This window comes from Spermophilus citellus (assembly GCF_964194105.1).
Source record: "Spermophilus citellus genome assembly, chromosome: 17".
Taxonomy (NCBI): Eukaryota; Metazoa; Chordata; class Mammalia; order Rodentia; family Sciuridae; genus Spermophilus; species Spermophilus citellus.
Genome location: NC_138199.1, coordinates 75844457 through 75866027, shown reverse-complemented (window position 1 = coordinate 75866027; position 21571 = coordinate 75844457). Strand labels below are relative to the sequence as shown.

Genomic DNA, 21571 nt, shown 5'->3' with positions numbered 1-21571 from the left:
TGGGTAGGGTGATCTGGGGAAGAGGAGAAGCTGGCCTCGCCAGAATCAAGCTCCAGAAAAGAGCATGTATGAGCTGCGGCTGCTGTAACAAGTGGGTGAAAGCTGAGCAGCTTGAAACATGGAGATTTATTCTCTCTCAGTTCTAGAGGCCAGAAGTCTGAAGGGAAGAAGCAGGCATGGCCGCACTCCCTCCAGAGGCTCCAGGGGAGGGTCTTTCCTGCTCTTCTTCCTTCAAGGGCTCTAGGCCCCTCTTTGGCTTGTGGCCAATCAGTCCCATCTCGGCCTCTGTCATCACCTGGCCTCTTGCCTGTGTCTCTCAAATCTCCCTCCCTTCGCTAACAAGGACACCAGTCATGGGATTTAGGGGCCACCCTTAATCCAGGATGATCCCATTTCGAGATCCTTATCTTAATCATATCCACATATACCCTTTTCTAAAGAGATTGGGTTCACAGTTTCCAGGAACGTGCAATTTTGGAGACACCCGTCTACCTGCTCCCTACAGGCTCTCGCCCAACACATATTACCAGGTGGCTCTGCATACCGGCCACCCCCTGGCAAGAGGATGTGGGTGACATGTGCAGTATGCTATAGATCTCGTGGTGCTTGGGTTCTGGGCAGAGGCCTGTATTGCATTTAGCCCCATATGGAAGGCCACCTCCCCAGGTGAAACTTACCTGGCCCAGAGGAAGCAGAGGGGGTAGCTCATAAGTCAGTGGCCTTCTACCCCCTGTCCACTCTCCGGCTCACAGCCAGGCAGGACTCTTCCCAGCTGCCTGGCCACAGGGCTGTGCCTCAGCAGGCAGAAGCCTGGCCAGGGAGGGATGTCCGAGTCAGCAGAAAGTCCACACACCCCTCCAGGGTTCCGAACAAACAGCATAAATGTGAAGTGCTATGGAATTTGGAAAGTGCCTATAAAATGCCCGTGTTCACTTGGATTGCTCCTTAGATGCGCTGGCCCCCCTCCAAACGCAGGGCCTCGAGAGAGGAATGGGAAAGAGATCAGGAGCAAGTTCGCCCTTGCAGTGCTCTTGCTCCAGCCGGAGGGTTTCCAGAGACTTAAGCTTTACAAAGCCAGGTGGGTCACGGGTCACAGTGTGAGGAAGCACAGCCAGAGGACAGCCCAGCGTCCACCAGGCAGGCAGGGAGGGGTTTTATGACACTGCCCAGGGCCACAGAAGGCCGGATGGTCTCATTAGCCCTGGACTTGTCACCAGGCAGGCAGGGAAGGCCTGAGCCAGCTCGGCCCGGCCACATGCACCCAGAACAGCCCAGAGCAGATTGTCCCAGGTGGCAAGGGTGTCCTACCTGTCCTAGTGTCACCTGCGGTGCTCATCAGCCCAGCTGGCAGCTCCAGGCTGCGTAAAGGAGGGTGTTCTGGGGACACATCTGCCTCTCCTCCTCCACCCAGCAGAAGCACAGTGGCATTTGCTCTGCCTGAAGTCCCCCAGCCCTTGTCCCCAATTGCCAAAATCCAAAGGGGCCATGTCAGGGCCTCTCTGATGGACAGGGGAGGCCTGGGGAGGGGAGGCAGGAGAGGGTTCTGCTGCCTACCTGCCTGGTGGACCCAGACTGCGGTCCTGCCCAGTGGCCGTCACTTCACTGGGGACCCTGTGGGAAGTGCAGACCCTCAGCCCCACCCTGCCCCAGGCCTGCTGAGTCCCTCTGCGGGTCTGAAGACCCCCGGAGCAACCCCACCTGCAGGGCCCACCTCACTCTGAGGCCTCACTCTGAGGCCCCTCCTTCCAGGCCCCCATCCTGCCGGCTCTGATGACGCCACCCTCTGCCAGAGCAGGTCAGGTCCCGGGGATCGGGAGTGGGGAGAAGGGGCCTGTGCTGTGATTTCCTGGGTGTTCGTCCCTCCTCCTTCATTGGCCCAAACCTGCCTATTGAGTGTCCGCCCGGTGCTGGGCCCTGTCCTGGGCTCCAGAGACACCCGCATCCACATCAGTAGACGGAACAGAAGAACCAGAGCTTGCATTGTGGGGGGAGTGAGCTCACCAAGGCGGAGACAATGCAGAGGCCCTGAGGTGGAACACGCCTGCAGGCTGGGGCAGTAGGCGGCTAGCGTGTCTCTCATGGAGAAAGCAGAAGTGAGGGGGTCAGTGGTGGTCAGCCAGAGCCGGGGAGGCGTGGACTGGAATAGGTGGTGGAGACTGGAAATGCCCCTCACGCCTGGTTTCTCCCCTCCCATGGCCTCTCTGCTGGCTGTTTTGTCTGTCCAGCAGACAGGGCCGGGGACACCTGTCAGGCCTCAGTGCCTGGAAAGGCCCTGCCAGACTGCATCCTCAAACCCAGGGCAGGTGACCACTTCTCTGGGCAGATGACCGGCCCTGGGGCTCTGGCAGGTGCTGGTCTCTCAGGTCCGGGCTCAGACCTGGCTGCAGGAGTGAGTCCCCCTCTTGGAGGTGGCTGTGGGCATCTCTGGCTCTGTCTGGTGTCACTGTGGGTACCTTGGCTCTGCTCAGGACCCTCCTTGGGTCACATTCTTCCCTCTCAGGGATCCCGGCTCTGCGGTACTGGGAAAGACCAGGGTGCCATCTGCGGTTGGTTCTGTTGGGGAACAGGGCACATGGGGCCAAGGCCACAGACTGTGTGGACCCAATGTGGTGGGGAGCGCAGGGCGCCAGGCGCCTTGGGACTGCTGGATGGGGAGGGCCAGGGAGAGGTGAGCCTCGGCAGGGGAGGGGACCCCCCAGGCTCTGGGCAGTGGGAGGGGCACAGAGTGAGGGCACTGGGCTAAGCCAGTGGGTTCCCGCCCTGGCTCTGCCATCAGGTCCTCCTCCGATGCTAAATCCCGCAGCCCTGTGTGGGGCTCTGTGCTAGCCACAGGGCTCTGTGCCAGCCCTGTGTGGGGCTCTGTGCTGTGTGGACCCTCCGCCAGGCCAGGGGCTGGTACACTTGATGTCCCCCTACTCCTCACTGCCCCCAGGGAGGGATGATGGACAGGAAGGAGCCCAGGGCCCAGGCATGAGGGCCACCTGCCCAGTCCACATCCCCTGGTACTCACCATGGACACCTCCAAGTCTCAGTTTCCTTTGGAAATGGGGGTAAAGGTCAGGCTTGCAGTGAGACCCTGTCTTAAAACAACAAGGGGGGCTGGGGAGGTAGCTCCGTGGTAGAGCACCCCTGGTAGGAAGGGGGAAGGGAGGGAGGAAGGGAGGATGGTCAGGGCAGCGTCCCTGCTGCAGCCATTAGCCCTGACGAGGAGAGCGGGGCTGGCCAGCCAGGAGCCCGCGCCCGGCACAGCAGAGCTGGCTTTGTGCTCCTGTGCCCTGCTCTGGACTGTGTGCCCCAGGGCAGCTCTGCTCGGGGCAGGTGGGCTTCTCAGAAGGCAAAGGGGCAGCATGAGTCTATCTCCCCAGTGCACGGACCCCAGGCTCCGAGGCTCACGGCCGGCCAGAGCTGAGATCGGGGACATCCCGTGGCCCCCGACGCCTGGCACCTTCCTGCTGCTATTCAGCTGCCAGAGCCCTCGTGGGCTGGCCCGGGGCCTCCAGCTTGCAGCGTCTGTTCTGCCCTTTCAAAGCTGTGGCTACTGAGGTCATCGGCCCTGTTGACCCTTGGCTCCAATTGCATGGTGGCCCCTGCAAAGAGAGTTGGTAGCATGAGTGGGGCCCTGGAGAACCAAGACTGACTCGCATGGAGTCCTCCGGGCCGTCCATTACCAGTCCCCTAGGATCGTCCAGGCTCCAGGCAGCTCCTCTCCCAGGGGCACCCTGGACCTTTGTGGTCAGAGCAGACAGACTCACAACCATACCTGTGTCCCTGCATCCCCTGGCTCCTAGGGTGTGTTCACTTGGCAGAGGGAACACGTCCCTGCCTGGGTCAGTGGAGCCTCCTCCCTTCCCGGTCCCTGAGAAGTCTTTCTGTCCCCAGAGGCCTTCTCCTCCCTTCCCACCTTGTGCCCTGCCTCCCGGGCAGGCTCGTTTACAACCTGCCTGCTTCCCAGGAGTGTGGGAGGCTCCCCCTGGAGATGTTGCCCTTGTGCCTGGTCTGGCCCCCGCCTTCCCACTAACCCCCAGGCAGCTGCTCTGTGGCCAGGGCTGGGCCCACAAACCCGCTCACAGCGTGACCGTAGGCCCTGCAGGGCACATCCAGGTCAGATCCATGCTGCCCACCTCCCCACACCGCCCTCCACCTGGGGGGACAGCCAGCCCCTGCCGCAGAGTTCCCAGACGCCAGGCTGTGCAGACTCACCCCAGAGGCCAGGAGGGGCCAGGCTCACTCTGCTGTCCGTGTTTCAGGGAGAAGAAATGTGCCACAAGGCGACAGCATGTGGCCCAGCCACTGCCTGCCCTGCCCCCTGCAGGCAGTTCAGCCTCAAGTGCAGAGTCTACAAGTGAGAATTCTGACATTTCTGTTTTGAGCAAGGGCTTAGAGTAGAATCGCAAACTGTGATCGGCTCTGCGCAGTCAGCTGCCCTCGCTCCAGTACAGAGGAGACGGGCTCCCTGGGGCTGCACTGTGGGCCTGGCGTCTTTACACATGGCCCTGAGCTTGTCTCAGGGCACGAGGACAGGAACATCCTGATCCACTCAAAGCAGCCTGCCTGTGGACCCTGCTCCACCCCCATCAGCGCAGGCCCGAGGCGGGCTTTCCTGAGCAGCACCACGGCTGAGGGGCACCATGCCCTCATCTGCTGGGGGACTTGGCCAAGCTCCTGACCCCGTCCTCCCTTGTCTGCCCCCACACCCTAGATCTCCCTTTAATCGTCCTCGGATCTGACCCCAGTCATCAGTGCCCCTGGCTCCGTCCACCTTGAGGAAGGTGTCTTCCATTTAGCGACTACAGTGAGAAGGGCGGGTCAAGCACATTCTTGTGCCCAACCAATGCTGAGCTGTGCCAGCAGCGAGCGAGAGCGAGAGCTTGTCTGCAGCAATTCACCTGGTGTCTTGCGCGTGGGCAGAGAGAGGGTTCTGGGCTCTTGCCTCAAGGCAGTCTGGTGAGCGGGCCTGAGACCTGGGCCATTGGTGTCAATGCCTCCTTGTGGCCGCGGCGTCGGAGGCTGCTCTCCGAGGTGGACTTTGACTGTAGCTCTGGCAGGAGCTGCCCCAGGCCCTCTGTGGGAGGGAGGCCCTGGTTTGCCTGCGCTATCCAGTGCGGGGCTCTGGCCAGCAGCGAGCCAAGAAGCAAAAGCAGCTTCTTTTACATTTTCCAGGATAGTTAGAGGCACAGCCTCTAAACTCTATGGCTATTCTTGCCAAGGTCAAGAGCCAGCCTTGAACTCATGTTTAGGAATGGGTTTCTATTCCCAATACGGCAGGAAAGCAGAGAGAGAGAGAGAGAGAGAGAGAGAGAGAGAGAGGAGAGAGAGGAGAGTGTTTAGATCCTCTCCCCCAAGATAAGAATTAGAAAGATGTGCCACGTGCTTTCCTTTGTCCAAAACAAAAGCACAGCCCAACACGAGGATCTGGGTACCGTTCCTGTGGTGAGGCAGCTCTTTGGCCAACTTACTGGTAGATGGTAAGCCTCGGGGCTCTGCTGCTGTGTGCCCAGCTCAGGAGGGTCTGCCATCCTGGCCATGCCATAGCGGGTGCCCCAGAGCTAGTATCCTTCTGCTCCTGAGTGTGTTTGCTGGGACATCTGGGCCTTCACTGCAGATCACGAGCTGAAAATCACCCTCACACAAGTTCTCCCGCACCAGGGTCTGCAGCTGGGCTTGGGCCCTTGGGTAGAAGCTGCCTGAGGCCCTGCCGGCTGAAGGGCTCACACGGAGACTACGGAGTCTCTGCAAGCCCAGGACAGTCGCTCCCCGTGCTGATTCCGCACGCTCACTCTGCCCCGCTGGCAGAGGGCACGTAAGCCCTGGTGCTGCCTCCCTGCTACGGGGGTGGAGTGTGGGGTCCCTGAACTCCTGTCCCCTTGGGGAGCTTCTTTCTCTTTCTTAGAAGGAGAGGCTGATGGTGTCTTCCACCAAACTCTCCTTCCCGCAGCCGCGGCTCCGTGATTTACATTAGGGCTAAACGGGTCGGAGTAAATGGAGCAGGTTTGCAATTAGTTTTCAAAGTACTTATCTCATTAAAGTAAATGAATTATTGATTTCGTGACACATGCTTTTAGTGAGTGGCATGGTGCCACACTCTCTCCGTCTTGGCTCTCGAAGCCGGTGGCCAGTACAAGCAAACTTGCTTTGTGTGGAGATTTTTTTTAATTTTAATATTTCCTTCTCGTTATTTAGCTTTGTAATTAAAGTGGCTTCACATGAGAGATGAAGAGTCGGTTTATGGGAATCGGAGCCCCAGAGACGGCCGCTTGCTGCCCTGCGGGAAGGAAGAGAGCGGGAGGGAGCGCTGTCTCTTCACCTCGACAGCAAGTGAAGGTCGAGAGAGGCGGGGTCCTTGGGGGCCGCGAGGGGCTCCGTGGGCCGGGGCTTCCCCCCAGGGCCAGGTCCACCAGCCCTCCTGTCTGTGCGGTGGAGGTTCTACAAAGTCCTACCAGACTGTGACTAGGAGTTGGCGGGGTGGCGGGGGCTGGAAGACCCCAGGGGGAAACAGCTGGGGAGGAGCCCAGTCCCAGCGGGTGGGGGTCCGGGTGGAAGCTAGAGGTGCTGGGCTGGGTTAGGCTTAGTCCCACCTCGGCAGTCCCCAGTCCTGGATGCCCAGCAGGGTCTTCGTGTGCCTGGCCTCTCTGGGAAGGCCAACTGCTGCCCGGGGTGGGAGAGAAGTCGCAGGTGTTGGCCCAGAGGCCAGGTGGGCGCTGGCTACTGAACTCTGGCTGCCCCTGCCATGGGCTGCCGACTCAGGTCTTCCTGGGGAAGCAGGAGACCCCATCAAAGGCCACTGGCTGACACGGGCCTCGGCTTCAGGCTGCCCCTGATTTCCACCCTTGATTCAAATGAAGGTGGCCTTGGTCCCATAGAGGTGGCAGGGACAGGGCTCTGGAGGGAAGACTGGGAGGACAGGCCACCCCCAGGTCTTCTCCCGGCCTCTCTGCTCCCCCTCACGCCCAACCCCAGCACATACACACACACACACACACACACACACACACACACACACGGCCACCTGGCTGCCTCCTTCCTGGCACGGAATCAGTCTGGCTGAAAGGGACATGGAGCTGGGCAGGGCCAGAGGACAAGTGTCACGGTCAGCTGAGGAGGGGGCCAAGTAGAGACCATCAGCCATGGAGGCAGGCAGTTGGCAATGTCTGCTGGTACCACGTAAAGGCCCTTCTGCCCTCAGCTCTGACTCTGGGCACCACCTGGAGCTGGAGGGGTGTTGTTCCACTGGCACATCAGTCTGCAAAAGCCACCATCTCCTCAGAAGGTCAAGCTAAAGTGACACTCAGAGTAGACACACCCTGGGGCACCCAGGTCTGCTCCCAGGCCAGGCTACTGCCTACAGAAGGAACCATGTGGCAATGGTGGGCTTCACGTGGACAGAACTGGTCACGCTTTGCCCATGGCCAGGACTGAGTCAGCGTGGGGACTCTGGTGGCATCAGCCCCATCGGAGCAGCAGGAGTGCTTTGGGAGCTGGCCCTGGGCACCAGCTGAGGTTCAAGGTCCCTGCACCCTGAAGGGCTGGCTCTATGCCCAGGACCCTCACACAGTGCCAGGGATGGGCTTGCTGGCCCAGTGGGGCCCTCCTTGTCCTGAGGTTGGTGTGTGTGAGCCTGGTCCGCTGCTTCAGGCCGTGCCCAAGCACCATGTCCCAGATTGGGGTGGAATGTCTTTGAGGCAGTGTGACTCTGGATGTCAGCATGGGGCAGAGCTGTGGACAGACGGCCCGGGGCAGCTCAGGCACCCCCAGTCCTCAGCATTGGGCCGGCCAAAGCCCGGACCTCTGCGCACCTTTGGAAAGTGGCCTCCTGTGCTCAGACCTCACACTCACCAAGTGACCTCTGGGCACCTCCTGGGCCTGGGTGTAGGGGATGCCCCAGTGACTTGCCTCCTGTTCCCCTCTGGGCACTCCTTCCTGCCCAGTACAGGGCACTGGGGCAGCTCCCTTTGAGCCATGGGTGACTCAGAAGTCCTGGCAGGAAGAGGGCTCCTTGGTGAGCCAGTTCTGGGCAGACTGCATGGGAAGAGGGAAGGCTGTGAGTGTGGACTTCCCACCTGGACCCCACATGGCTCCTCACCTGTTACCCCAGCTGTGTGACCTCAGGCAGGGGGTACAACCTCTTGAGCTTCCTTAGAGCTGATCCCATGTAACCCCCCCCATAGTTGGGAGAATTATAGTTGACTGCAGGAGCAACTGTCCAGGATGGTCCTGCTGTGTCCGGACACTCCACAAGCAGTGCTGAGGGCTTCCCACGCCCTGCTATGCTACAGAGCTGTCACCGCGGACGTGGTGCCCGGGGAGCCTGTGATTGGCATTCCAGAGCTGCCCCCTCTTCCCAGCACCCTCTGGAACCAGCAAGCCTGGGGATGCTGTAACTGGTACAAATGTGGCTTTTAAAATATATATCTTTCTTTGTGATTAAAAAAAAGTTCATTTAATTAAAAATGTTGACATTGTGCCTGGACACCCCGCCAGAGAGAGTGGCTATAAATTAAACATTAAATCTTTAATGGTCCATAAAGAAATCTTCGTTTCTGGTTATATATACACTCGATATAAATAGATAAAGAAAGGGCTCCTCGCATCTCGGGGGGGAGGGGGCAGACTTTTCTTTAACCTCAACTGGATAATCTTGTTAAGTGAGTATGATTAAAAGTTAAATTGACCTCGCCCTCCGGCCCTGGTCTGGGCGGGCTGGTTAGGGAAGGGCACGTGGGCCTCACCTGGCTTTAGTACCCTCTTCAGGGGACACCAGGAGCCCCATCTCCTTGGGTGCACCTGGACCTCCGGGTTCAGCTTGGGCTGGGGAAGCTGGGTGTCCAGAAATGCCCTGCAAAGTTTCATCTGTCCTTGTCCCTTGCTTCCTGTCCAGACAGTGACCACAGGTAGCTGAGGACATCCCACAGGCAAAGGCTGCTCAGAGGGCACCATGCAGAGCTTCTGGGCTCAGAGGAAAGCGACGGACAGTGGGCTCGGGGTGGACTGCGTGTCATGGCCAGGGAAGGGGGCAGGTCCCTCGCCCGGGTGGGTGCCCAGGGATGGAGCAGCCAGAGGAGGAACCAGCTGTGAGACTCTGAGGTCTTCCAGCTCCACTCTGTCCCTTCTGCTTCTCAGCCTGTCAGAGAGAGAGGTGGACGCAGCGGCTTTCTCTGAGAATTCAGAAATCTGAAAAGGGGGGTGGCAGGGAGGGAGGGGAGAGAGCCGGGGTGGTGGCGAGGCGAATTCCGTGGTCCCAGGGCTGTTCTGAGAGGACAGTATGGGGTTCCTGCTGCCACGGGACAGGCTCATGGTGGCTTAAGGTGATGTGGATGTAGGACCTCTGGAGGTCAGAGGTGTGCAGTGGGTCTCTCTGGCTAAAATCCAGGTTTGCTGTGTTCTTCTGGTGATGCATGTAAGTTTGGGGCGTCTCTTCAATCCGTTGGGAAAGGAGCGCTAACTTTACTATGGATGGCTGAGATGAGAGGACACCCTCGGTTCCAGAGCTGAGCAGATCCCCAAACTAGGGCGAAGTGGGGTCCAGCAAGGGGAACCCCAAATGTCTGGGGTTGGTGATGCTTATAGAGCAGAAGCAGCCCTGGGTGGCCCCCTGGGGGGAGCCTGGGGCAGGGGAGAAGGGGTGCAGGCAGGACAGGAGGTGCTGCTGGGAACACGAGGCCAGCAGAGCCCGTGGTCGCTGCTCCAGGAGCTGGAGCCTAGACGGGGAGAAAGACCCGTGGGCACCAACGTGCCTGGACAGCAGAGATGGCCGGCCAAGGTCCCTCCCCGACCTCCCCAGGCTCAGGGAGGGCTCCCACAGGTGCTGCTGCTGCTGTCCAGGGAGGGTCCATGGCCTCTGATGTGGGCAGACTCCAGAGGCGCTGTGGTCAATCGGCAGATCAGGGAATTGGCCACGGGCGAGGGAGGGAAGCGGGAGGAGGGATCCCGGGTGACTTGCCCCCTGGGCTTTGCCATCAGGAGCCATCAGGAAACCCCAGGTGTCCAGGAGAAGACCCCGAGCATGACTGTGGACACGGTGGCAGGTGTGAGTTGACTGGCCTTCAGGATCTTGGGAGCCTCTGGAGGCAGACATGGACGAAGTCACAGGGGCCCAGGGTGGAGGCCTCTGGGCCCCTGAGGCGCAGCCACAGCAGGAGCAGCAGAAGGGGAAGGAAGGGCCAGAGCAGGGGTGGCCTGGGGCTGACCCAGGAGAGTGCAGCTCCTCTTCTGCTGAGAGATCAAGAGCCGAGGGCTGACCCCGGCTGTCAGTCTCTTGGTGGGATGAGGCTGTTTGGAGTAGCGAACGTGATAGGTCTTTCCAGGTGAGGACAGGAAAGATCCAGAACACGGACAAGCATACTGGGGAGTGGTCAGAGCTGCCCCAGGCCCAAGAGTCCATCCGCCCAGGTGTACAACTGGTCTCTGTGGGCAGCAGACCCTCTGGCTGGTGAGCTGGGGACAGACGGGGGCTGCAGGGTCTCTGGGTGCAGATCAGGATCAGAGACTGGGCAACGGTCTATGCAGAGCAGGGGACTTAAGCCAAGCCATCTGTGGGTGGTGAAGGGTGGACAGGAGTGGGTCTAGAGACGGAGGACAGACAGCACCGCGGCCGACTGGGCAGGCACTGGGGACGAGGGACACAGCGAAAGCATCCAGAGGCTCGGGTTTGGGGTGCTGGATCTGCACATGCCACTGTGGAACCAGGGGGTGCCGGGATGGAGAGGTGCTTGGGAGGGGCTCACGGCCTGTGCCCCATACACTGTCTGCAGTGACCTGGCCCTCGGGGTGCTGGCTAGAGGGCGTCACTGGGCTCAGATGTGTGCAGAGGGAGGCGGGCGTGTGAAACTCACCACACGCTGACCCTTTGGCACAGAGCCTCACCTGGGGTTGGCCAGCGCTGAAGCTGCACCTGCCGGGCCACCCGTGCACCCACACCTAGGGGTCTGCTCCCTTAGCCGTCCTCACTGGGGGCTTCTGCAGGGCAGTGTTACCCCTGCTGTTCTTATCTAAAGCCTGACACTCGCCTCAGGGCTTCAGGAGCGCCAGCGTCAACACCCTCATGGTTTGTCGTGTTTTCTGGCTCAGGAAAGACTGTGGGCAGAAGCTGTGAGGTGCGGCTACCTGTTATTAGACAAGCCGCACCGTGGACACAGGCACAGTCCGCGCGCCGGCTGTTGTCAGGGGTGGGTTAGCGGCAGAGAGACATGTGCTGGGCCAGGGGTGTGACCCAGGTCCACGCTCACCAGAAGACGACTCTGGAACTGGTGAAGTGGCCAGAGATGTGCTTGTCCTACAGTGTGGCTGCCCAGGGTGACAGGCTTAGTGAGGCAGCTCTGGGGGTGGCCTCTAAGCTGCACCAAGCACCAACTAGTGCCCCCTGCCAAATCACTCTGTGTCACCCCTTAAAACTGGCTCCCTTTTGAGGAAGCCCAACCCAGGAGGTGTAGCGGGTGCAGCCAGGAGGGCGGGGCTGGCAGGGCTGGCGGGGCTGGCAGGGGCTCTTTCCTCTGTGTGCAGTGGATGCCCAGGTGCAGGAGTGACTGCCGGGACAGAAGAGTTTGTCTTCTCACGGGTCCCTAGAGACACACCGGGAAGCTCCAGGCTGGGTCGGGGCAGCGGGAGTGGAGGGGAGAGCAGCAACAGTCTCCACTGTGGCATCTGGGGAAGACGGGGTGAGGCAGGGCAAGCAGGATCGACTGGGCTGAGCAGCTGAGTGGGCTCAGGGCTTGGGGCTCTGGCTAGGTGTTTGGCATCTGGCCTTGGAGTGATTGGCTGGGGCAGGTGACAGTGGCCCGGAGGGTGGGGGCCCATCCGGGAGGTGGGGAGTGGGCCCTGGGTTGGTGGGGTATGGAAAGCGCACACCAGGCAGCTCCGAGGAGGCAAGTGGTGTGGGGGGGCTGCACCATCAGCAGGCTCCAGGCTCCAGAGGCTGGGAATGCAGGGGACCTTGGGACATACCCAGCAGAGGGGCTGGGAGTGGGCTCAGCCTATGGGCAGCTCAGCATCTCCCCACGCCTGAGTCTTCAGCCAGATAAGAAGATCTGAGCTGGCTGTGGCTGCCAGCTCCCCAGCAGCAGCAGAAACTGTGCCCAAGTCCCCAGGCTTTGCGGCAGCTCCAGAGACGGGTTTGCAGGGCTTGGGTGGTTTAGTGGTCTCCAGAGACCTCTCTCAGCTGCAGGAAGAGAGGTGCCCAGGTCCCAACTCAGAATGAGGACCTCAGGAGCAGCAGCCCTCCCACAGAGCAGTGGACATGGTCCCTGGGCTGCCCGCTGAGCCTGCAGGGCCCCGAGGCTGGAGAAGAAGCTCTGCAGAGCCAGGTCCTGTGATCAAGGCTGGACACAGAACTGGCCGCTGGTCACCCCCAGCCCTCCTTCCTCATTCTCCAGAGTGATACCAAGGCCACCAGCCACTGCAGGAACCGCCTCCTCAAAAGGCCTCAGCTTGTCACCTGTGCCAAGGCACCTGCCTGGCCAGGCTCTGAGTGGCTTTGGATGAGAGTGTGGTGTCCCACAGAGAGTGTGGGGCACTGCCAGGCTCAGGGCCTGCCTGATGCTCTTGGTCCTATTTCAAAGCTCATTGGCTTCCAGGGAAGCCAGCTAAGGTTGGGGACGAGCTTATCTCATGGACGTATAAGCTGGAGTCACCTCCAGAGCGAGGGGCACTGGGTATAAAGACTCAGCCAAAGTCTCCGGACCTACCTCCCCTCCCCCACCCCGTGGGGACAGTGCCAGCTCGGCAGGAGCTGTCAGCCTGTTTCATTATTTCACGGCCAAGAGGTGTGGAGATCTTGGGGTTTGTCCCAAACGCTGTCCCTCCCTCCCCTGTGCCCTGGAATGTGCCACCCTATTTGGGTGAAACCCTGGGCCAAGGTGTGCCCACGGAGGGCGCTTACTCCAGCCACACCAGCTCCCCCAGTGGCCACCTGGGAGACTGTTCCCTCCCCACCGTGGGCCAGGCCCTGTCCTAGCCAGGTCACCTGTAATCCTCACCAGTCTCCCCGAGGCACTCAGAGGCGGCGGGACCCACAGGAGCCTGAACAGCAGCACAGGCTGGTGGACTGTGGGTGGCCCCCACACAGGGCCTGTGCCCAGTGGCCAGGCTGCCTGGGCCCTCAATCTGTCCCCACAGCTGGAGGAGCTCCGGATGCCAGACCCCAGGGCCGTGGCTGCCTCCAGGGCTGCGCGTGGCTGTCTTGTTTCGCCTGCGTCCAACAACTCAGGCCTGTTTTTGGGGGGCCCCTCATGGCGTTCAGGAGGCAGGAAGGAGGAGGGTGGAGCTGGCGATGCTTCCCATCCTTAGTCCTGGACGGTCCCGACTCTGCCTGAGCCCCTGGGGATGGAGCAGCTTCGCCAGCGCCCAGCCTGTTACCAGCTTTTATTGTGTGGGTAGGTTGATTGAGACAAATCTCTGAAAATCTTCAAGGAGTGCACAGGTTGGTTTCTTAGGGGATTTGCCCGGGAAATGAGATTTTGCCCAGCTCCCAAAGGGGCCAGGGCATCTAAATTATTGATGGCAAAACACACTCATCTCAGAAGCCGCGTGGCTGACGTCTGGGCACTGAGCGGTGCTGTCTGCCGCGCGCACTGATCCAGCTCTCTCCTGTCGCGCACCTCCCACCCACCCCCACCCCGACCTGGGCTGGTCGCAGGCACCTGGGCAGTGCCCCCAGCCACCTGCCAACCCCCCAGTGAGCCAGCGCTATTCTCAGCCCAGCCCGACACCTTCAGGTTCCCCAGGACCACCTTCCGGGGACATTGGAAGGGTCTCAAGGCTCACCAGCGCAGGAGGCACAGCCCAGCCAGGGCTGCGGACGTGAGGCTGCCCGCTGATGCTCTGTGCCCAAGAGCCGCCAGCTTTTAAAGGAACAAAAGGGACAGGAGCCAAGACGCAGGGCCAAGTGCAGACTGGAGGGCCGCCCAGCACAGCCAGTGCGTCTCATGAGTACCCGGAGCTCGCCCGGTGGGAGCAGCTCTGCGCAGGGAGCTCCGACCACCCGGCCCCAGGCCCAGCAAGCCCTGAGCCCACACTGCAGTCAGAGGGGCACCCGCCTCTCCCCACCGTGGGCCCAGAACTGCCTGCCGGTCCCCCTTAGCTTATCCCCCTCCCCCTCCCTCCCCGCCCGGTCTCTCTGCACCTGCTTTCTCTCCATTGCCAAGACCACGTAACATAAGACGGAAGGAGGTCAGCAGACAGATGTCAGGCCCGACGACGGAAGGGATAGGACAGAAACTAATACTGAGGGGGCTTTGAAGTACAACCAGCAAGATGGAGCCACAAGTGTTCTTTCTGAACTTGCTAGTGGCCTACGCATAACAGGAGATGGGGCCACCTATCAGATCCTCATTGTCTTAAAAGGTGGCTTCAAACCCAGATGTTCAGCAGCCGATAGATGGACTAGCAAAACGTGGGGAGCCACACAGTGGAATATTACTCAGCCATAAAAAGGAGAGAAGCACGGGCGCGTCCCACATCATCCAGGAACCCAGAGGACGTTGTGTTCAGTGGAAGAGGCCAGAAACAGGAGGGTCTGCTTGGTTCCACTTAGTGGAGGTCTCCAGAGTAGATGCATTCAGACAGGACACAGAAAAGGGGTTGTTAAGGTAGCCAAGGGTTGGGGGAGTCGGTGTTTAATGAGCTCAGCATTCTAGATGGGAAGATGGAGGTCCTGGAGGTGGTGGCCGCAGCGGCTGCACAACAACCTGAATGAGCTGATGCCGCGGAACCGAGCGCCTGGAAACGGCCAAGGTGGCAAACGTTGTGTATCGTGTTTATCACCCCACGATAGAAATTCAAAGAAGAAAAAATGACCCCCCAAACAAGACTAAACCAAAACGTGGCTTTGAAATACCCCTCAAGAGAGCAACCGTTTTCGGGGCCCTTTGGCCTGAGAGTTTCTCTCCAGGGTTCAGCTGTGGGCAGCCAACATGGCGGCTCCATGGGACTCGCCCGAGGAAGGCTCCGCCCAGTTTCCTGTCGAAAGAACAGCTCTGGAGAGCTGAGCAGTGCAGGGTGGGCCTGGTGGGGAATGTGGTGACCGTGAGGACAGGGCCATGTGGCCTGGGGACCAGGCCCAGTGAGGCCAGGACCAGGCGGGGGAGGGCAAGGGAGGCGAACGCCACAGCTGCTCAGGGTGCACCGCCCGAGGGGAGCAGAGCCTGCGGGAGGCCCGTGGGGACCGACCTGGGGAGCACAGGGGTGACCTGGAGTGTCTTAGACTTAGGCTGGCCGGCTTCAACCCCCCCTGCCAGGTGGCTTTCTACCTGGCCTCATTTCTCCTCCCCTGCCTCGGCCCGCAGGGTGCAGTGGGGACGAGATGCCGTCATTGATGACATGATGGCAGGAAAGCACGGTGCATGTGCCGGCTGCGCTGACCAGTACTGGACAAGTGAGCCCTTGCTGCAGGGCACACGGGGGCCATGCAGGCAGAGGGGGCCAGCAGCCAGGCTGAAGGGATGCGAACTGGTGACCGCAGGGCTCTGCCTTGGCTTCCTGAGACAGGAGGCCGTGCTGCGGGAGCACAGAGTGACCTCCCCGCGCCTGCTGCCCAGTGGCCCAGTAAGGGGCGGCCCTGCCACACACCTAAGTGTGGCTCTAAGAAGAGCCCAGAGCCACTGCCGTGGTCTCTGTGTTGGCTGAGCCTGCTAGAACTTGAGTCTCCCCGACAGTGGGCACAAGCCAAGGGCCCTTCTCCCTCTAAAGCTCAGTCTCTTTTCAGAAGAAGAAAAGAGCCTTCGGTGACGGGCACCTCTATCAGCGCGGCCATCACCGACAGCCACTCCTGAACTGCCCGGAGCCCAGCGTTGATTTACAAAGTCGCACCTTCGCTTCCGCTTCCCCTGAGGGTCGGCAGCGAGTCGCCTAATACAATCCAAGGCAGCACAAGACAGCAGTTAGCAGGTCGTTAGTGGACTTTTCCCCACGGCCTGCCCGTCCCACGGGGCTCAGAGCGGGCAAAGAGGCTGTCGGACAGAGCCCCTCAGCCAGCCCTCCCGGGTCCTTCCAGGCCCTGCTGGGGGACCTCTCCCAAGGCAGGAATCTGCTCCGGCCTTAAAGAAGTCCCCGCTCCCTGCTGCACAGGGACACGCAGAAAGAAAAGAGCCCAGGAAGGGAGGGCACCCCTGGGCACCCACCTGGGCGGGAGGAGGAAGTCCAGGCCTCCTCCGACTGGCGGGGCTCAAGGACTGGCAGCGGGGCTCAAGGGCCAGCAGCAGGGCCGCCTGGAGCCAGATGAAGGGAGTTTTCTGGGATAACCACTCTGCAAATGGCATAAGTCAGAGAGATGACTCCTGTTCTGAGGGTCACCCACGGGTCCCTGTGTTATACCTGGGGAATGAAGTATTGTACGGGTAGCAGAGTGGGAGGGTCAAAAGCTTTGGGGCGCTCCGGCCTTTGGGTGGAGTTAAGATGGAGGGGAAGGTCTTGGGCGGCAGGTTGCAGGGGACCCCAGGACCTTGTTCCAGCCTTGCTTGAGGGGTGATGTGGGGCAGGCCGTGAGCGGGTCTAGTTATGGGGGTACAGAAGGGTGGCCAATAGCAAGAACACGGTTCAGGATCTCTCTGGACGGGTAGCTCTGCTCATGCCCCCTGGGGCGAGCATTGCTCTGAAGGACCGAGCGCCGCCCTGGAAGCCGATCCCAGGTCCCACCTCCAGGCTGACCCCTTGCCATGGGCCCCCCCCTTCAGTCACTCTTCCTGCAAACAGCCACTCTCTCCCATCTGTGGCAGCCCCACTGGGGCTCTAGGGACAACGGGACCCCTGAGATCCGGCGCTGTGTGGGGGCGTTCTCAGTCCAGTGGGGAGGCAGACGAGAGACTGCAGGGTGGACAGGGTCATCCCTGCCAAAGGCAGAGCCACTCCTGTGAATGGCTCCTGGCCCAGCCAGGCTCCCAGGGGGGAGTGGGCAGTCTGCTGCCCCCAGACTTCGCAGGGAGGCAGTTGACAGTGGTTGGGGCTTCACTGAGGGTGTGTCCGTGACTGCCCTTCACCGCTGACCTGGTGGGCTCTGGGCCTCCCTGGCCCAGGCTCACTGAGGCACGATCACTGCACTGGTCACCCCACTGAGCAGCTGAGAGCAGTGCCTGCCAACCCCAAGATATCCACTCCACGTGTGCGAGCCCCGGAGCATGCCCAGGTGGTCAGCAGGGAGGGGATGAACCCAGGGCCTCCCTCCCCCCCTCCCCCCAGATGGGGCAGGTGGGACGGGCGGGATGCAGAGAGGAAGCCAAGGAAGCCGCTGGGAAGGTGGGCACAGAGGCCTGGACCTGGGAAGAGCAAACCAAGTCCACCGCAGTTGGTCCATCTGGCTCAGGGTGGAGGGGGCAGCCCGGCCAGGGCAGGAGTGGTCTCTGAGGTGGCTGGTCCACACCAGGTCAGCTTCCTCCCCAGGTGGCCAGGTGTTCCAGGGAGGCCCAGGAAAGAGCTTTATCACCCTGGAGGTTTGGTACCAGGACAGAGGATCCAGCCACTCTGGGGGAGCCACTGACCCTGAGACCTCACGACAGGGCCAGAGGCTTGGTTGGGCATTTGGCTGGCAGGCCCCCACGTTCCCTCTGGCTGTGCAGTGCTCCAAACACCAGGGCTCTTAGGAGGCTGAGACGGCTCCGGCCTCCAAGCCTCCTGAGGCCAGCCAGGCACAACCCTGCTCTCACACTCTGCATGCAGCAGATACTCTGCATGGTCCACGAAAACATTCACAGAGCCCAAGGGAGGTCAGAAGTGGCTGGGGGCAGGACGGCAGAGGCTGGGGAGGTGGCAGGGGGCGCTTTGCCAAGCTGGTATGTGCTGATGTCGCCCAGAGACTCTGACTTCGAGGACCAGAAGTTCCTTTGCACTTAGAGAACATCTGTGGATGGGGCCCAGAGCCTGGGAGAAGAGTGGAAAGGCCTCCCCCGTTGCCCGACCCCGTCCCCCATCACTCCTGCTCTCCACTGCCTGCAGCATTTCTCCCTGCACAGACCCTGGCCTGGCTCTGTGTTTGCTCAGGGGCTGGATCAAATGGGACTCAGTTGTACCGATTTGGGAGGACAACTCACATCATGAAAGGAAACCAAGAAAAAAATCAACAAAGAATAACCCAAATCAACCAAGGGCAGCAGTTGGCTCCGTAGGCCGGCGTAAGCCGCTTATCCAACCGCCTCGTTCTGACGGGACTCCCACGGGCGGTGCCTGCCAATAGCACAGGCCCTGCTTACACTGTGAGCTGGTGTGGAAACGCCCAGAAGCTGCCTTGGCCACTCTACTGGGGAGGGAAAAGAGGCAGTGACCGGTCGCCCGGTGCCCAGTTCAAGGTCAGCTGCCCCTGGGCCCACAGCCCTCCCTGCTGCCGGGAGATTTGCAGAGACCCCAGTGGCAGGCCAGCCAGCTCCGTTTCCAACGCTCATTGTTCTAACTCTCACTCCTCGTGGAGCGGGCAGAGAGGGCACTTCTCCCCCCACCACCCGTGTGTGACGGACTGCCCTGGGGGGCAGGTGCCTCACCAACTTGAGCCTCAGCTTTTCCATCTGAAAAGTGGGGATGGCAGGGACAGTGCCTGCCCCTAAGGGCGGTCACAAGGGCTGGACAAGGCAACGTCGAGCGCCTGGCATATAAAATGTGCAAAGAAAGTGGCCGCTGCCCCCTGCTCTGAGTGGCCGTGTGGATGGAGGTGACCACAGCGATTTTTCAGATCTGAAAAAGAGGCCCAGTCCAGCTGCCTTTCTATCCCTGGGAGCTGTCCACTTGCTTTATCTCCTTTACTCTGGATTTCTAAAACACAGGCTTGTTCACACACGGGCTGGGGGTGGAGACGTCGTGGCACCAGGGAGGAGTGACGGCGGCACAAGGGGGAGTCCACCGAGTGCCACAGAAGTACACACTGAACATGGGGACAATAGGATCCTGTGTGTTTTACCACAATAGAAAGATGCGCAAGCTCTGTCCCGAGGAAATCATGAGCTATGACTTTAAAAATGAGGAAGATGTAGGTAAAGACCAGAGCCCGCTGGGCACACACCCACTGGCACACACACCTTTGTTTCGGGTCTCCTGAGTGATGGGGCACAGGCAGGAGGCCCCCAGTGCCTGTGAATTTGCTCTGAGACACTTGTCATGCTCCACAGCCCGGCTCCCTCCATGATGGGGTGAACGGGGTCCTTCACCCCTAGTTGCTCCTGCAGATGGAAGCCACTGGAAGCTGCAGCTCATCCCAAACAAGACCATGCAGGAGAAGCGGTCTAGAATTCTCTACCTAGAACTAAAATCTACTGGCACGCCAGGGCCAACACGGGGAGGCAGAGGGACAGCCCACCCAGGGCCAAGTGCAGAGGAGCCAGGTGTGGCGGGAGAGACCCTCCTTAACCACCTGCAAAGTGTCTGTGGATGCTCTCAAGACCTACAGGGGCTGCCAGGGGCGGGCAGAGGGGTGGTGTGGGTGGGGCCAAGGAAAGAATGAGAAAGCGGAAGGGGCACCCAGAGGCCGAGATGAGCCTGCGGGTTGGGACGGCAGGTTCCCGGGCCCTGGGTTTATCCTGTTAAGTGAACGGTGGGTGCCAGGCCAGGCTGGGAGACAGAGGCAGCTGGAGCCTCACGGGGGCTTCCTGGGAGGAGCTCACTTCCAGGCCGGCCCCCAAGAGCCCCTGCAGGATGGCTACGTGATGGTGATTCTCTCTCCTTTCTCTCTTTTTCTTAGAGAGCCCAGAGTGCCTCGGGGAAAATTGGCTGGATAAAAGGTATAAGACTTTCTCTTTCTTTCCCTGAATAGTTTTGACAGATGTGAGCATGTTGAACAACTTGGGAGCTGCTGGTGATGAACGCCAGCCTTGTCTGGGGTTTCCTGTTTGCTGGGAGGGAAGGTTTGTGACATCTCCCTTCCTGCCCCCCAGGGGACGGGTCCTAACAGTGCTGGGGAGGAAAGCTGGGGGCAGAGGAGCCAAAGGGGAGGGATGAAGGGGTGAGGGGTTTGGTCTCAGGTGCCCCACCTGGCCTGACTCGCGCTCTCTTCCCTGAGGACCCCTGGGTGGACTGACCTTCCCCAGGTCCTCAGCGCGTAGTTACTCATCCCCGGGCAGCAAGGTCTTGGGACCCCAGGGCACTCCAGGGGTCTGGAGAGCCCGGCTCCCCTCCGTGGCCTGGTCTCCTCGGGGACGCGCTGTGGACGTCAGCTCGGTTCCCAGTGTTGACCCTGACGGGGAGCTGGATGCTGCTCCCAGACGGGCTGCCATCCGTCCACCTGGGCATTCTTGGTTGTCCACCTGCAGCCCGTCTCCTGCGTGGGGACTCGCAGGGTTTTCTAGAGGGGATCATGAACACTTGAGTGCAGGTTCCTCGGCCCCAGGCGGGCTTCTCCTTGGGCCCATGTCTTAGCTGGTGTCAGCTTGTGCTGCTGTACAGGGCCCCTGAGCTGGTGACTTAAGGTGAGCAGAAACGCGAGGCTCACCGTGCTGGAGGCTGGAGCCCAAGATGGAGGCGCCAGGGCCTTCGAGCTGCGTCGGCTGTAGCGGAAAGCGAGAGGGCAGGAGGGGGCCGGACTCGCCCTTTTAAAGATGGCCATCCCACGCAGGAGGCCAAGGCCCTCCTGGCCCCGTCACCTCTTAATGCTGTTAGGATGGGAAGTAGACCCCAGCACACGTTTAGAAAGGGACATTGGAACCTAGCAGATGGTGTGTGCCAGGGCAGCAGAGTGTTTTCTCGGATGGACAGCAGACCCACTGGGGCTGGAGGACACACCGCTTAGTGATCTCTTGTGTGCTGGGATGGGCCCAAGCCTGCCCTGGGCTCAGAAGTGAGCTTTGACGCCTGGCGTGGAGGGTGACAGGGCAGGTAGCCTCTGTCCTGGACACTGGTCCTCAGGGGCTCCACTGGCTGGCTTCAGGATGGGGGTGGAGAGCTGCAGCCCGGGGAGTCCTCTTTGTGTGGCCTCGGGTTTGCTACCATGGGCAGTGGTGACCGGCGCGTGTGGGTCAGTGAGAGATTTAGCTCTCTGTGGGGGTGGTGCAGGGCATGACTGGCGTTGGCCTCACACTCACCTAATGTCCATCCTGCGAAAAGGGCACAGCCTGCCCTAGTGCCGTCTTGTCATTGCGCTTCCGTCCTCTGAAGGGCTCTGGGGTGAGTCCAGCAGGAGGAAGATGGACCCTCCTGCTCTGAGGAATGACGTGATGATCGGCTGTCTGCAGACTCAGGTCTCTGCACAACTGTTCTAAACAGCTTGAATACAGTGTGTGTGTGTGTACGGTCAAGGTGCAAGGAGCGTGCCACACGGTGAGTTTGGATGTGCGTCTGTGCCAGGACACCGTCACCATGCAAGAGAGCGACGGCCACCCGAGCCCCGGGCACTCCTTCCTCCTGGCTGCCCCAGCCCTTTCCCAGCTGGGCACTGGCTCCTGGCGGCCGTCAGTGTTGTGTTTCTGGACTTTGCCATGAAGAGAGCCCTCTGCGTGTCTCTTTCTCCTTGGTTCTCCTGGTGTGAGACTTGTCTACTGTGCGCATGCGCGGTCACCCCTGGCCCAGGCTGAGCAGTCACCCTCAGCCAGTCCCAGTGCCTTTGTCCGTCTGCTCCCTGATGGACATCTGGGACCACCAGCTGGGGGCTGATACGCATCAAGCTTCCGTGAAG

General features: G+C 60.6%; 1 protein-coding gene across 1 annotated transcript in view; it reads left to right on the top strand.

Moving 5' to 3' along the window:
- Positions 1-21571, top strand: part of RBFOX3 (RNA binding fox-1 homolog 3) — a 301360-nt gene that overhangs the window by 165319 nt on the left and 114470 nt on the right. Inside the window, exon 4 of the mRNA XM_081270073.1 lies at positions 19646-19685. The gene's annotated coding sequence lies outside the window, so the exon portion shown is untranslated. The remainder of the gene's footprint in view (positions 1-19645; positions 19686-21571) is intronic.